The sequence below is a fragment of the Enhydra lutris genome, unplaced genomic scaffold, assembly GCF_002288905.1.
Source record: "Enhydra lutris kenyoni isolate GAN:26980312 unplaced genomic scaffold, ASM228890v2 scaffoldscaffold19, whole genome shotgun sequence".
NCBI lineage: Eukaryota > Metazoa > Chordata > Mammalia > Carnivora > Mustelidae > Enhydra > Enhydra lutris.
In genome coordinates this window covers 26407755-26420941 of record NW_019154103.1, presented here as the reverse complement: position 1 = coordinate 26420941, position 13187 = coordinate 26407755, and positions in this window count along the sequence as shown.

Genomic DNA, 13187 nt, shown 5'->3' with positions numbered 1-13187 from the left:
GAGAGCCTGGGAACAACAATACCCCAACATCAATGAATACAACTAGTGACTAAACTTAGCTTCAGTCACAGTTTGGGTTTTCCAGGAGGTATACTCTAACACAGACTCTCATACCTGTCTCAGAGGGGCTGCCCAGGGGAGTCGGCTTGGGCAAGGTAGCTTCTAAGCCAAGGTACTCTCTGAAGTGGCTGGGAGCTGACTTTCCACCACAAGAAAGCCAAGCCTTCTTGGAGAAATGGCTCATTCCAGGCCGACTAGGGAAGATCCAATATGACTCTGGATAAAAAAGAATACTTTTTTGTGCCAGAAAGTGAAAAAACACTCAAGGAATGAATGGTATCAACTAGACGCAGAGTCGAAGTAACATGTTCCAGTTTGGGCAAAAGCATTATCTTTCCCCATGAAGAAAGATATCACATTTACACAGAGAAGGTCATAAGACCCAAATTAAGGCTGGGTTGATAAATTGCCATGGAAGATGTTTGACCTGGAAAATCTCTTATACTCACATAAATTCCAAGTATGTCAAGAGAGGAAACTTTGCTTTATTAAGCAATTGAGATTTTTAGCATTGCTGGAATTCTGGTCTCTCCTGACTGATACAAAAGGGCTCACGGGAAATACATTTCTGAGGCATTTCAATCTGAAAAGATTTTTATTTCCCCCTCACCTTTAATTAATAACCTGGCTCGATATAGAATTCTAGATTACAGACAAGTTTGATTCTATTTTAATTCCTGTTCCTTTGTATTTTCCAGGTCAAATATCTTCCATGGCATGATATCTTTCTTCATGGGGAAAGACAATGCTTTCGCCCAAACTGGAACATGTTACTTTGACTCACAACCCACTGACCAGAACTAGTTAATGACCGACATAGCTACAAGAGGCAGTGAAGTGCCACCCTCTCATCTGCCCAGGAAGGAAGGAAAGCAGATTATGGAGAGGTACTAGACATGTCTACCATATTTTTAGTAGTAAGCCACTGTGAGATGTGTTCAAGCAAAACAAAGGAGTATCCAAGAAAAGGGAAAACATGAGATCCAGAAAACAAGGATTCCATACCATCAGGCCTGAAAAGCAATCAGTACAGATTAAAGCAAGAAGATTCAGGGCTCTGGGAAAGAGGTCATAAAGGGAGGAAAAAAAATAAAAACGGAATTGACAGCCTATGAGGGAGGATTTGGACAAAGAGGTCACTGTCAGCAATGAAAAACAATCAAACAAGTCCTTAGAAAACAATGTAAATAAAAACCTGTGATAATCAGGAGAAATACAAGTTGTGTAAGAAAGAAAATTTCATTACAGTCACTACTTGGCTGAGCGGTAACATAATTTACCTGGTCATGACAATGTAAACCCTGACTATTGCTTGATACAAAAAAATATTGTATAACTACATTGGAGTAGAAATGAAAAGAAAAGAGATTTAAGAGAGTTAAATGCTCATCAGCTCATATCAAGAAGTCAATATTTAATGTCCGAAGTCAGTAAGTCAAGGAATAAATACAGTATGTGTATTATACAGCCACTGGCATTGACCCTCATTTCCCTTTCTAAGCTAAGTCCCCCACTTCCACCTCTTACCACTCTGCCAAGCGCCCTAGCTGGCCAGAGTTAAGGTAACATCCAGCACCTCGATGACCCACAGACCCCACATGTTGAGCGCCTACCCGCCCCCCAAGTCACCCTTCTCTCCTGAGCTTCAGTGGAATGCAATACCACCGTATAGGGAATAAGGCTTCTGGAGGGACCACCAGAACGCCAGACAGCTCAGCAATAAAGGACAGAAGAGGCAACTCCCCAAGGAGTGAACTGTGACCGAAGAGAAAAAGGAGACAAGAGGAAACCATGCAGGTAAATTTCTCTTCCCTTTCCCATCCGCACAGTATTCAGGGTGGGGTGACTCCCCCCAGCCCGTGTGCAGAAGTCGCACGTGGACCTGACATGCACACTGAGTATTCGCCATGTAACACATCACATGGCAATGCTTTGTAGCTCTCTTTTCCTCCCTTCTACTTTTGCCTTACCTTCACCTCTCTGGGCTTATACCCCCCAAATGAAGTATCCAAGTATTAATTCCTGAGTTCATCTGTTTTTAGAAAATCTAGGCTAAGACAGCATATTATTTTTAAATATAGAGATAAATACTTGAAGAAAGGGCTTGCCTCTCTCTGGAAAGTAGGACTGCAGGGTAGGCAGGGGGAGACAGAAGATTACTTCTAAGCCTTCTGATATTACTGATTTTTAAAACCATCTCTGTTCTAATTTCATAAATAAAAATTAATGTTAAAAGAAAATAGGTAATGACTACCATTATATGGATTTAAAATTCCTCACTTACCTTTCCTAAGTTTTCCTCATAAATCAGAGAAACAATCTAATAATCATTTTAGTAGTATTGTAATAATGTTGTAACTTAAACCTCTGCATTCTTACACATTTTATAGATTTGTCGAAAAAAATCCTTTTATGAAAAGTGATGAAAGATGTCACCTTAAAATCAATACCTCCTTGTATCCTGCCTAAAGTGCTATATTCTTGAAATGAGAGCAAGTCATTTATGCTTTATGGCAGAATAGCAATAAGTCAATCTATAGACTCATCTTAATAAATTATAGAGGAAAGAGAAGCAGCTAAAAAAAGAAACCATTTTATTTTTACATTGACTGTCTTTTGACAAATGGAACTGGGGGTGGAATTAATGATTTAATTAAACCACTTAATGTTTTATTAAAGTCAATATGGCCTAGTGTTCCTGTGCAACCATCAGGTTATCAATAAAACCTCATATTTGTTTTTGCCATAGAATTCTTAATTTTTATTAGATGTGCTGTGTTACAGAACCTCTAATTGTTTTCAGGAAATCATATATGCCCTTATATTCTAAAACCTTTCCATTAGGGGATCACAAAATTCTGCTGAAAAAAAAATCAGGTCAGGTTCTGAAGGCATGATTTATTCAAGTTGGTACTACTCACCATGAGGAGCTCTATTTCTGCTCTATTCAGCAGAATATCTGTTCAGTTTTTACAGCAAAGGAGGGACTCAAGGTCACCAGTGCAAAACCCAGTTGAGACTGATGTGTTCAGCAGGAAGCACTGAAGGACCAAAGATAATTTTCTTGCCAGACTCTGTTTCTCCCCTTTCTTTGGAGTATGTCTTTTCTCATCCCCAACTCCCCCATTCTGTAACCAGCACAAATTACTGGAAGTAAATGGCCAGTCAGAGGAAGAAGAAAGCAGATAAGGAGAGGCCTCCAAGACAATTTACAAAGAGGAACCTGTCTATTTTCATTCGAAGCATTGCGGTTAGATGGCAACAGTCCTGGCAGAGAGAGGAAGGGCATGGAGATACGAATCCAAAGACCCAAACATGATCCAACACGTATGCATTCCCCGCCATCCTGGGTGTGGTTCCCCTTACACGACCTTCACTTAGAATGCCCGGCACAGGGGGAAGCTGTAGACCAGCAGTCATCAGTTGCAGAGGCCATGTCTTCATGACCACACTGTCCTATTATTATTGTTCCTCGGGTCTCTGTCTTGCTAGAGGGAAGCTTTCCAGACAAAAACTGCCTTCAGTCAGAAAGGAGTGTCTGTCCTTGCAATGCTGAAGTCTGTGCTCACAGGTCAAATCTTCTGTGGACGGGTCATTTTCCCACACTCTTAGAACGGGTGTCTTCTCTAGCACCTCATTTCACAGAAAACACAGAGACACAGAAGAATGTTTTAATCAAATTATGACATACCTGCTTCAGGTTGATCTGAATGTGACATGTGACAGACTCATTTTCTCCACATTTTAGCCTAATGGATCTTATGACACTTAGTTCAAATTTTAAAATTCACAAGTTTCATATGATATGCCTTGACCAACTGCCTTGACTGACTTTTTAAAAAAATTTTTTTTAAATTTTATTTATTTATTTGACAGAGAGAGATCACAAGTAGGCAGAGAGGCAGGCAGAGAGAGAGGGGGATACAGACTCCACACAGAGCAGAGAGCTGGATGCAGGGCTCGATCCCAGGACCCTCAGATCATGACCTGAGCCGAAGGCAGAGGCTTTAACCCACTGAGCCACCGAGGCGCCCCTGACTTGACTGACTTTTAATGTAATTGGCTTGCTTCATAATATGTGTAAGTTTTCAACTGTCCCCGGTTACTCTCTTTGCTTATATTCTCTCCCCTTTTTCTTCTATACTGTTTGCCCCTTATGTGATTTATTTTCTCACTTTTAAACCTCTGTCCAAGTGTTTCACCTTATTTTTACTTTGATCATGGAATATGGAATATGAACTCGGTTCTTTTTTTCTCATTCTTTTCTTCGCCTCTTTGTTCCTAAGGGATACCTGGTAGGGAAACAGGAGATTGGTGTTAACACTGGCATTTTAAAAACACTTAACAATGATATAATACATAGATATGGATCTTCAGTAAATGATCCTTTGTCCCTAAAACACAGAAAAAACAACACATATATTCCTACCATCAACTCCCAGAATTAATAACTTTTAATACTGAATTAACTATTCTAATATTTTCCCTGTGAGGATAATTTAAAATAAAACAGTGTAGGCAATTTGTGCTTGCATTCTTTTAAGGAAAGAAGGAAGGGAAGGAGGGAGTGATTAAGGGAGGGAGGGGGGGATGGAGGGAAAGGAAGGACTAAAGTTCTCTCTGACAACTACCAACCTCATTTCTCATTTCTCTTTATTCTCTGCCCTACAGGCAACTCCCCCACACCAGGCAACCAGTAGCACAATATACATAATTTTTTCAAATTTTTCATACTTATCCAGAAATAACACACCATACATATCCTTCTGCCACTTGCTTTTAAACTCAACATTAAATTTTTGAGCTAGATCCCTGATGGTTTATATAGATCTAGGGCACTGTCATTCATATCTTTGTCAAAAGTCCCCTCACTACTTGCTAAGATTGAACCATTTGCTAAGTATATAGGGACAAGCTTACCTCCTTTGTCCAAATGAAAACCCCTCTTATATATATTCACATCACTGAAAAATGGAGGTTACTTTGGCATATTCATACTAGGACAACTTTACAATAACGTCCAGATTTAAAACCAAAATGAAAATCTTTCCTTTGGAAAGTTTAAATAATTTTATACTTGAAAAAAAAAAAAAAAAAAGCATTTCACCAGCTGGCTAAATTAAGGCACTACAAAAGTTCAGTCCAAGAATACTCCTTGGCTTTAAATCAGTTGCCTTTTCTTATAGTTGGAAATCGAATACATTTTTTTCCCAAAAGCTCTTGCCAATGTGTACTTTCTTCTAAAAGAGTTAAATAAATGTCAATAGGCAAGCCAGCTCCCTTAATAATATTTCCTTCACTCAGATGATCTATTTTGGTTGAAGTTTGGCATACAGAGATGCTCTCATTCTTTCTGACACATTTCCAGAAAATATGTAAATAAGGCTCATATCCTTCTAAAGCCTTTTGCTCCAACGATATTCAACATAAAACATTCCTTCTCCCCACTGTCCTGAGGACCCACTGTCTATTTTGATGTTCTCAGAAAAGGGAAGATGTTTTTTAAAAGTTCTTCTCTTTCATCCCATGCCCTTATCCAACTAGTGATTGCTTTAGGAACTCTTTCAGATAATATTTATCTAGTTTTACATTTATTTTACTTCTTCAATCTCTCTTCTGTGCCCCACTGGTCCTTAACCTTTAGAATTTAATGAAAGCTCCAGAAAAGGCACACATAGGCACAATGACCACAACATTATGCATAGGTGTATCAGAAAGATGGTAGATCTCTCAATATTTGCCTGGACCCCAGGTTCAGGTCCCTGAATCATGCCCAACCTTTGTCAATCAAGACTTCCTCCCTCTGCTGCTGTTTCTTTGATACCTCATCTGGAACACTGGCACTGACCCGTCTCTCTTTCCTCCCACTTTCTCGAAACCTTGCATCTTGATCACAAAACAAACTATTTCTGCCCAAAATTTCAGGCAAAGTCGCTTGGTGGTATCATTTCAGGAACCATAAAACCTGTCCTGTACAGCCTAATGGGGATAATGATGCCTTTCTATTGATAGGATAAAAACTGACATTTGCTGATGAGAAAAAGAAGCACAGTGAATGAAACAGAGCAAATCCACCAAATATTGAAAAGTATGCCATTTCTATACAGTTAAACACCTTGGTTGATCCATTCTCTCCCCTCCAAATGTTTTCTGCCCTTGCGCTATCCATTCTTTAATTAAAAATACTTCTCTCTAGCTTTTCTTCAGCATGAACTTGAGTGACCTGAAGGTTAAGGCCTGCAGGTGTTAAAAGAATTGCTGGTCATGCAAGCTGCCAAAACCCAACTCACTCCAGCTACTCTGGAGAATTCAGTGCTGAAAACAAAGAAATGTGACCTTTCTGTTTTGGGATACCACTTATTCAATGTATTTTTTTCCAGTTCTACCAGGAATTCATTGGTGAAAAGCAAATGACAACTAAGGTAATACCTGTATAGATTCCCCTTAAGACTTTGAATAACTCATCTTTCTTTCTACCATCTGTACAAGAAGAATAAAAATAGAGTGATTCCTTAATTATCTCTATGTATGTTATTTTCCTGAAAAATTAGTATTTAGGCTGATTTCCCTTCAACATGCTTCCAAAGGAAATTCCTCAGTCACCAATTGATTCATTGAGAGAACACAAACTTATTTTATTTTATTTTATTTATTTTTTTAAGAGATTTTATTTACTTATTTGACAGAGAGAGAAGGATCACACGTAGGCAAAGAGGCAGGCAGAGAGAGAGGGGGAAGCAGGCTCCCCACTGAGCAGAGAGCCCGATGCGGGACTCGATCCCAGGACCCTGATATCATGACCTGAGCCAAAGGCAGCGGCTTAACCCACTGAGCCACCCAGGCGCAAGAGAACACAAACTTATTTTAACACCAGCCTAAGAAAAACACACTTTAGAAGATATGTACGTTGTTTCGAATTACAAAATGTGTTTTCAGGTCAAAGGTATGTCACTTAGGACTTAGAAATTTATTCTGGATGATTTGCATACATTATTCCTTATCTGGATAGATAATTGGGGTCTTACTGCCCATTTGCAGTGTTTCTAGAATAAATGCTTTTAAAGTCAAAATGAAAAGAGATGTATGTATATAGGGCCTGCTCCATATAATCTTGCCACTGTGTCATAGAGTAAGTTGTGCTAAGTCTTTGATGGTCTGGATGATGCAGCCCCATAGCAGTATGGTAATACTGAGCCCAGCCTCCTCAACCAAACTCATCTCCTTTCAAACACATTATCTCATGCAACCCACTACCCTCTTCCACTCCCTATATCCACCAGCAAATCTGGTCAGGTATTCCTAAACACTTTAATTGAAGTCCATATCTTTCTTATTTTTACTGTCATTGCCCTTGTCCATAGCTCTCATGCTTTCATATTCTATTAGAGTAACACCCTCTCACTGTCTCCCTAGTCCTAGCTATTCTCTACCTGACTGCTAAGAAATATTCCAAAAATGGCACCTTCATTACATCAGGAATTTCTGAAATCTCTTCTCCCCAGCAGCAGTAGGCAGCCTAATGTCTCCCAAGGTTGTCCACACTAGATAACTGTGACATGTCATATTATGTGATGAAAACACCTTGCATATGTAATTAAGTCTAAGATCTGAAAACAGGAGATTATCCTGGATTGTCCTGGTAGACTCAATCCAATCATATGAGCTCTTAAAAACTGAGGACTTTCTCAGGCTGGAAACAGAAGAAATGTAGAAGAGAAAGTCAGAGATATTCAAAACATGAGAAGGACTCAACTCACCATTCCTGGCTCAGAAAGAAGAGTAAAATGACAAGGAATGCAGGTGTTCCTGAAGGAGCTCCGAGAAGCCATCAGCTGACAGCCAGCAAGGGAAAAGACCTCAGACCTATGCCCACAAGAAAATGAGTTTTGCCAACAACCTGAATAAGTTTGGGAACAGATTCTCCCCCAAAGCTTCCACCAAGCTAACAACTTGATTTCAGTCTTGTGAGACCAAGGGCAGAGGAACCTGACTTCTAACCTAGAGAACCATAAGATATTAAGTTTGTGCTGTTTTAAGCCACGAAGTGTGTGATCATTTATGACAGCAACAAAAGGTTATTGCACTAGCTAATAAATGCAAACTCTCTTCCTACTCTTCAAGACACATCAACATCTAGGCCTAATTCACTAATCACAACTAATTTCCCTCAGATCAAAAACACCAGCTTTTCATTTGTGCCAGGCCAAGCTCAGCTTTGTACACAGAGCTTACATTCTTTAGTGAAGAAAACAAAAATCAATAGAGAAATGACTAAATAGTATAAATTCGGGAAATGTGTGGTAGAAACAGAGCTGTGCTGTCCCAATCACCCTCAAAAAAGGACTGTCCAGCCACGGGGAAGGGAGTCAGTGGGCAGCCCCAGCTGTCATCTCTTTCAGGACCCATGTGAGATGCGGAGAGGCACCTTTCACAAAACCACACCCTTTCCAAGAAAGTCTGCATCTGGTAACTAAGCGGGGAAAGGGAGCAGAGAAGCTCAGACATTTTGGCTCAACATGGGCCACTCTCACAAGCAGTATTCACCCCAGAGCTTCTAACATGGCTGGCCAAGGGTTTATCAGGCCCACATTGCAGGTCAAATTCTTCCTGTTCATTGTTTAATTTTTAATAAACAATGTTGACCCCAAACTCTACCTCAGCATCTGCTTCTGGAGAATTCACTCTGTGACAGAATAGTAAGCACTAATAAGAAAATTAAGGCAGGGCTGCCTGGGTGGCTCGGTGGGTTAAGCCTCTGCCTTCAGCTCAGGTCATGATCTCAGGGTCCTGGGATCGAGTCCCACATCAGGCTCTCTGCTAGGCAGGGAGCCTGCTTCCTCCTCTCTCTCTCTCTACTTGTGATCTCTCTCTGTGTCAAATAAATAAAATCTTAAAAAAAAAAAAAGATAATTGAGGCAGGTTAAAGAATGTCTAGGATAGCAACCCAAAGAAATAAAATAGCATAAAAAAATGTCATGCTAAAAAGACTCAGAAAAGTCATATTGGGAGAGGAGATGCAACATGGGGGGTTAAGGGGGTAGGAGAAGAGTAAATGAAACAAGATGGGATTGGGAGGGAGACAAACCATAAGTGACTCTTAATCTCACAAAACAAACTGAGGGTTGATGGGGGGAGGGGGGTTGGGAGAGGGGGGTGAGGTTATGGACATTGGGGAGGGTATGTGCTATGGTGAGTGCTGTGAAGTGTGTAAACCTGGCGATTCACAGACCTGTACCCCTGGGGATAAAAATATATTATATGTTTATAAAAAATAAAATTAAAATAAAAATTTTTAAAAAGTCATATTAAAAAAATATATAAATACAACTATTTTTGAAATTGTGGTTAATTTTTTATGAAAGTAATGCATATCCCAAAATGCAAGAAATGAAGTTGAAACTGAAAACCAAGATGGGGGCATCTGGGTGGCTCAGTTGGTGAATGCCTCTGCCTTCAGCTCAGGTCATGAGCCCAAGGTCCTGGGATTGAGCCCCACATTGGGCTCTCTCCTCAGCCAGGAGCCTGCTTCCCCCTGTCTCTCTCTGCCTGCCTTTCTGCCTACTTGTGATCTCTTGTCTGTCAAATAAATAAATATCTTTAAAAAAAAAAAAAAGATAGAAAGAATGTAATCTGACATGGGATGAAACATGGGAAGTAGTCAGATTAGGAATGAGGACTTGATGGCTAGGGGCTTTGATTTTAATGCACACACAGGGGCCAGAGAAAAGAACTTAGGCCCATATGAAGAAGAATTTGGAGTTGAGACCTTGCATAAACCTGGGAACCTAAAAAAGCTGAATCCTCAGTAGAAGAGAAACTGGAGAGACTAAACTCATCTACCAATGAAAACTACAAAAAAGCCTGTTCTGATATAAGTAGGAGAAAGAAATAATCCCCTAAGAAGCCAAATGTCCAACATTGTACCACATATGCCTTTGGAGTTCCACTTGGGTAGTGTAGGAATTGTCAAAATGATAATTCAGGTAAGTATGTCATGAGCCAAAATATCTCTGAAGAATCATGCAGTAGCAAATCAGTCTGCCCTAGATTCCCTCAGGAAAGATCAATGCCAAGAGAAGATGAGCTCACAAGTTATGACACATATTAGGGAACTATCCAGAATGAATGTGAGGCAGACAGAATAGATTATAAAATAAGCATAATTAAAATAAAGCAAGAGATTTTTTTTAAAGGTATAAAAGCTATAAGAAAATAGTAAGATACTGAGAAAAAGGAAACTTGACAGATTTGAAAAAAACAAACACACACCAATAGAACACCTAAAAATGAAAATGTTACTCGTTGACAGTAAAAATTCAATGAGTAGGTTAACCAGCAGGTCAAACTGAACAGAAGAGAGAATTAGCAAAGTAGGAAATGGATCTGGCAACATTTGTTCAATGCTCCCACGAAGGTGTGCCACTCAGAATGCCCTTCAAGATACTCTGTTGAAAAGAGCATGGTTGATCAATAGCCCCAGGTACTGAACCTCTGGTTGTACCACTTGGTTCATTCTGAGGCTTAGTCTCCAGGGTACAAGAGCCAGGACATTCTTGCTCAACATGTAATTCTTCCAGTGGGCAACTTTTTGTCAGGAATTCTCCATCAAAACCTCCCCAGAGGTCTAAAATTCTGAAGTCTAAAGTTCTAAAGTCTAAAGTTCTTCCTACTTCCTACTTCCTTTCCTTTCCTTCTCTCCTTTCATGGTTCTCAGCTGTGCATTATGGTCTGAAGACTTGCCCATTCTATTCTGGTTCTCTTCTTTCTTTATCTTTCACTTTATCTTTATCTTTCATTTCTTTCACTTAATTTCTTGCATCTAATCCTGCCTTGATTTTTGTCTCATAGGAAAGCCAAACTCACACAAAAACAGAACTAAAATAACAAAGCAACATGAGCATTGAATATAGGAGGGAGTGATTAATATAGGACATTTAATAGCCCTTTTATTGTATAAAGGCAAAGAATTTGCCAGAGAGTTTGGTTAGACCTATATTTTGTTAAGAATGCATGTTTAAAAGGTGGGGACAAACTCTTAAAGATTACAAATAGAGTGCATTTTTGCAAATGCAGAAGACAGGAGTAAAGAGAACTTTATTAATCTGATAGAAGTATAAAAGAAGAAAATGCAATGCAAGAAGAAGGTGAGATAACTAAAAAGCATAATTTATGATGGTAGAACAATTTAAGAAAAGTAATCATGATAAAACTGTCAATGAAAGAGAAACTATTATATAAGTTTATTTAAAATCAAGTTATATATGATAATAAGAGAAACACCCAACCTTAAGTTCCCTCAAAATAGAAACTAAAGTTATGTAGAAAGATTTTCTAAGAATAAACTTCAAAAAGTAAGGTTGCATTTTTAATATCAGAAAAAGAATTTTAAGATTTTTTTCAAAAAGTGTTATAGGGAAAAGGAAAAGCATTTCATAATGATAGATGACATTTGCTGGAAATATAAAAATCCTGAACCTCTAAGAGCCTAACAACATGGCTTGAAAATTCATAAACAAAGATATGAGGAAAACATTTGCAAATGAAAAAATACAAAACTACAATGAGAGAATTTCATATACCTCCCTCAGGAACATAGAAATCAAGTGAATAAAAATTATTGAGAATATAGAAGATTTGAATGTCACAATTAACAAGAGTAATCTAAAATGTATGTATAAAATCCAGCACTGTTAGAGAATATATGTTCTTTATAAACATGCATGGAACATTTATAAAAACTGACCAAATTCAATACAACTCAGCAAAACTCAGCAAACACCAAAACATTGACATAATACAGACCTCATTCTCTGATGGTGCAATAAAACTAATTATCAGCAACAAAATAACTCCCAAATCCTGCAAATTTGAAAATCTTAAAACACATGTTAATCTGTGGCTCAAAAAACTGAATCATAATAGAATTTTGAAAATTATTTAGAATTGAACAGTGATTTCTAAAAAAAAAAAACAAAACGGTATTTCAGAAATAGTAGAATACAGCTGATATCATTTGAGAGGAATCCACAGGCAATCTTAAATTCAAGTATTAAAGGAAAATTGAAAAATAATGAATTAAGTATCCAATTCAAAAAGGCAGTGTAAAATTTAAAAGGAAAATCCCAAAAAAATAAAAGTAAAAAAAAAAGAAAAGAGAGTGGATGGGTAAGATGGAAGTGTTTTTTTTTTTTTTTATTTTACACAGGATGATAACAATGGCCAAAGGAGAGGTCATTTGAAAAGAAATACGCAAAAAGGAAAAATTTCAGATGTTAATAAAATATTTTTTTTGTATAAACATATGCACATTTTTCATCCTGCCCTACCATGGAAGGAGACAGAAAATTGGCTTACCCATCTGCAGTTCATAGCAGGTATATATATAGAATGGAAAAATCACGCATGTCTTGGCTCATGAATCCTCTCTCAGGGATAAAGCCATAGATGCAGCAGGTGCTATGAGAGTAGATCCCTTGAGGAGAAGATGATGACAGACTGTGCAAAGGGAGTTCATCATTTCTGTCACCCAGCTGCCCAGTGAGAGCCAGCATCTACACCTTGTGTCCCAGTCAACACAACACTGTACCTCTTATGGGAAGAGATTCACCCTGGCCTCCTACCAGCAAGTGGAACTGCCTCTCCTGCTTGCAATACCACAGGACTTCGGTACCACTCAGAGAATTGTGCTCCCAATCCTGGGAACTGTTTCTTGTCCCCTTTGCTCTTCACACCCTGTTGAAAACCCTATCCAGAGTAAGCTATTCATGTTCTCCCATCATGGTCACATCATTGTCACCACGCAGGTAATCCATTATCACCCAGACTTTCACGCACCACAGTTCCGTACTCCACTAATTGGATCCAATTTTCTACACCTGCCAACCTTCAGAAACCCCCACCAAGGAACTCTCTATTACATCACCCTACTTCTCTCCACAGCACCTATCTGGTCATTTTCTTGCTTATCTTTTTTAATTGTTTCTTTCACGTCTTCCTCCAGAAGAATATAATCTCCATGGAAGCATGGATCTTCTCTGTCTTGTTCACTACCTTACCAGCTGGCAGTAGTGACTAGCACACTATGGGAACTCAGTATTTTTTTTTTTAAAGATTTTATTTATTTATTT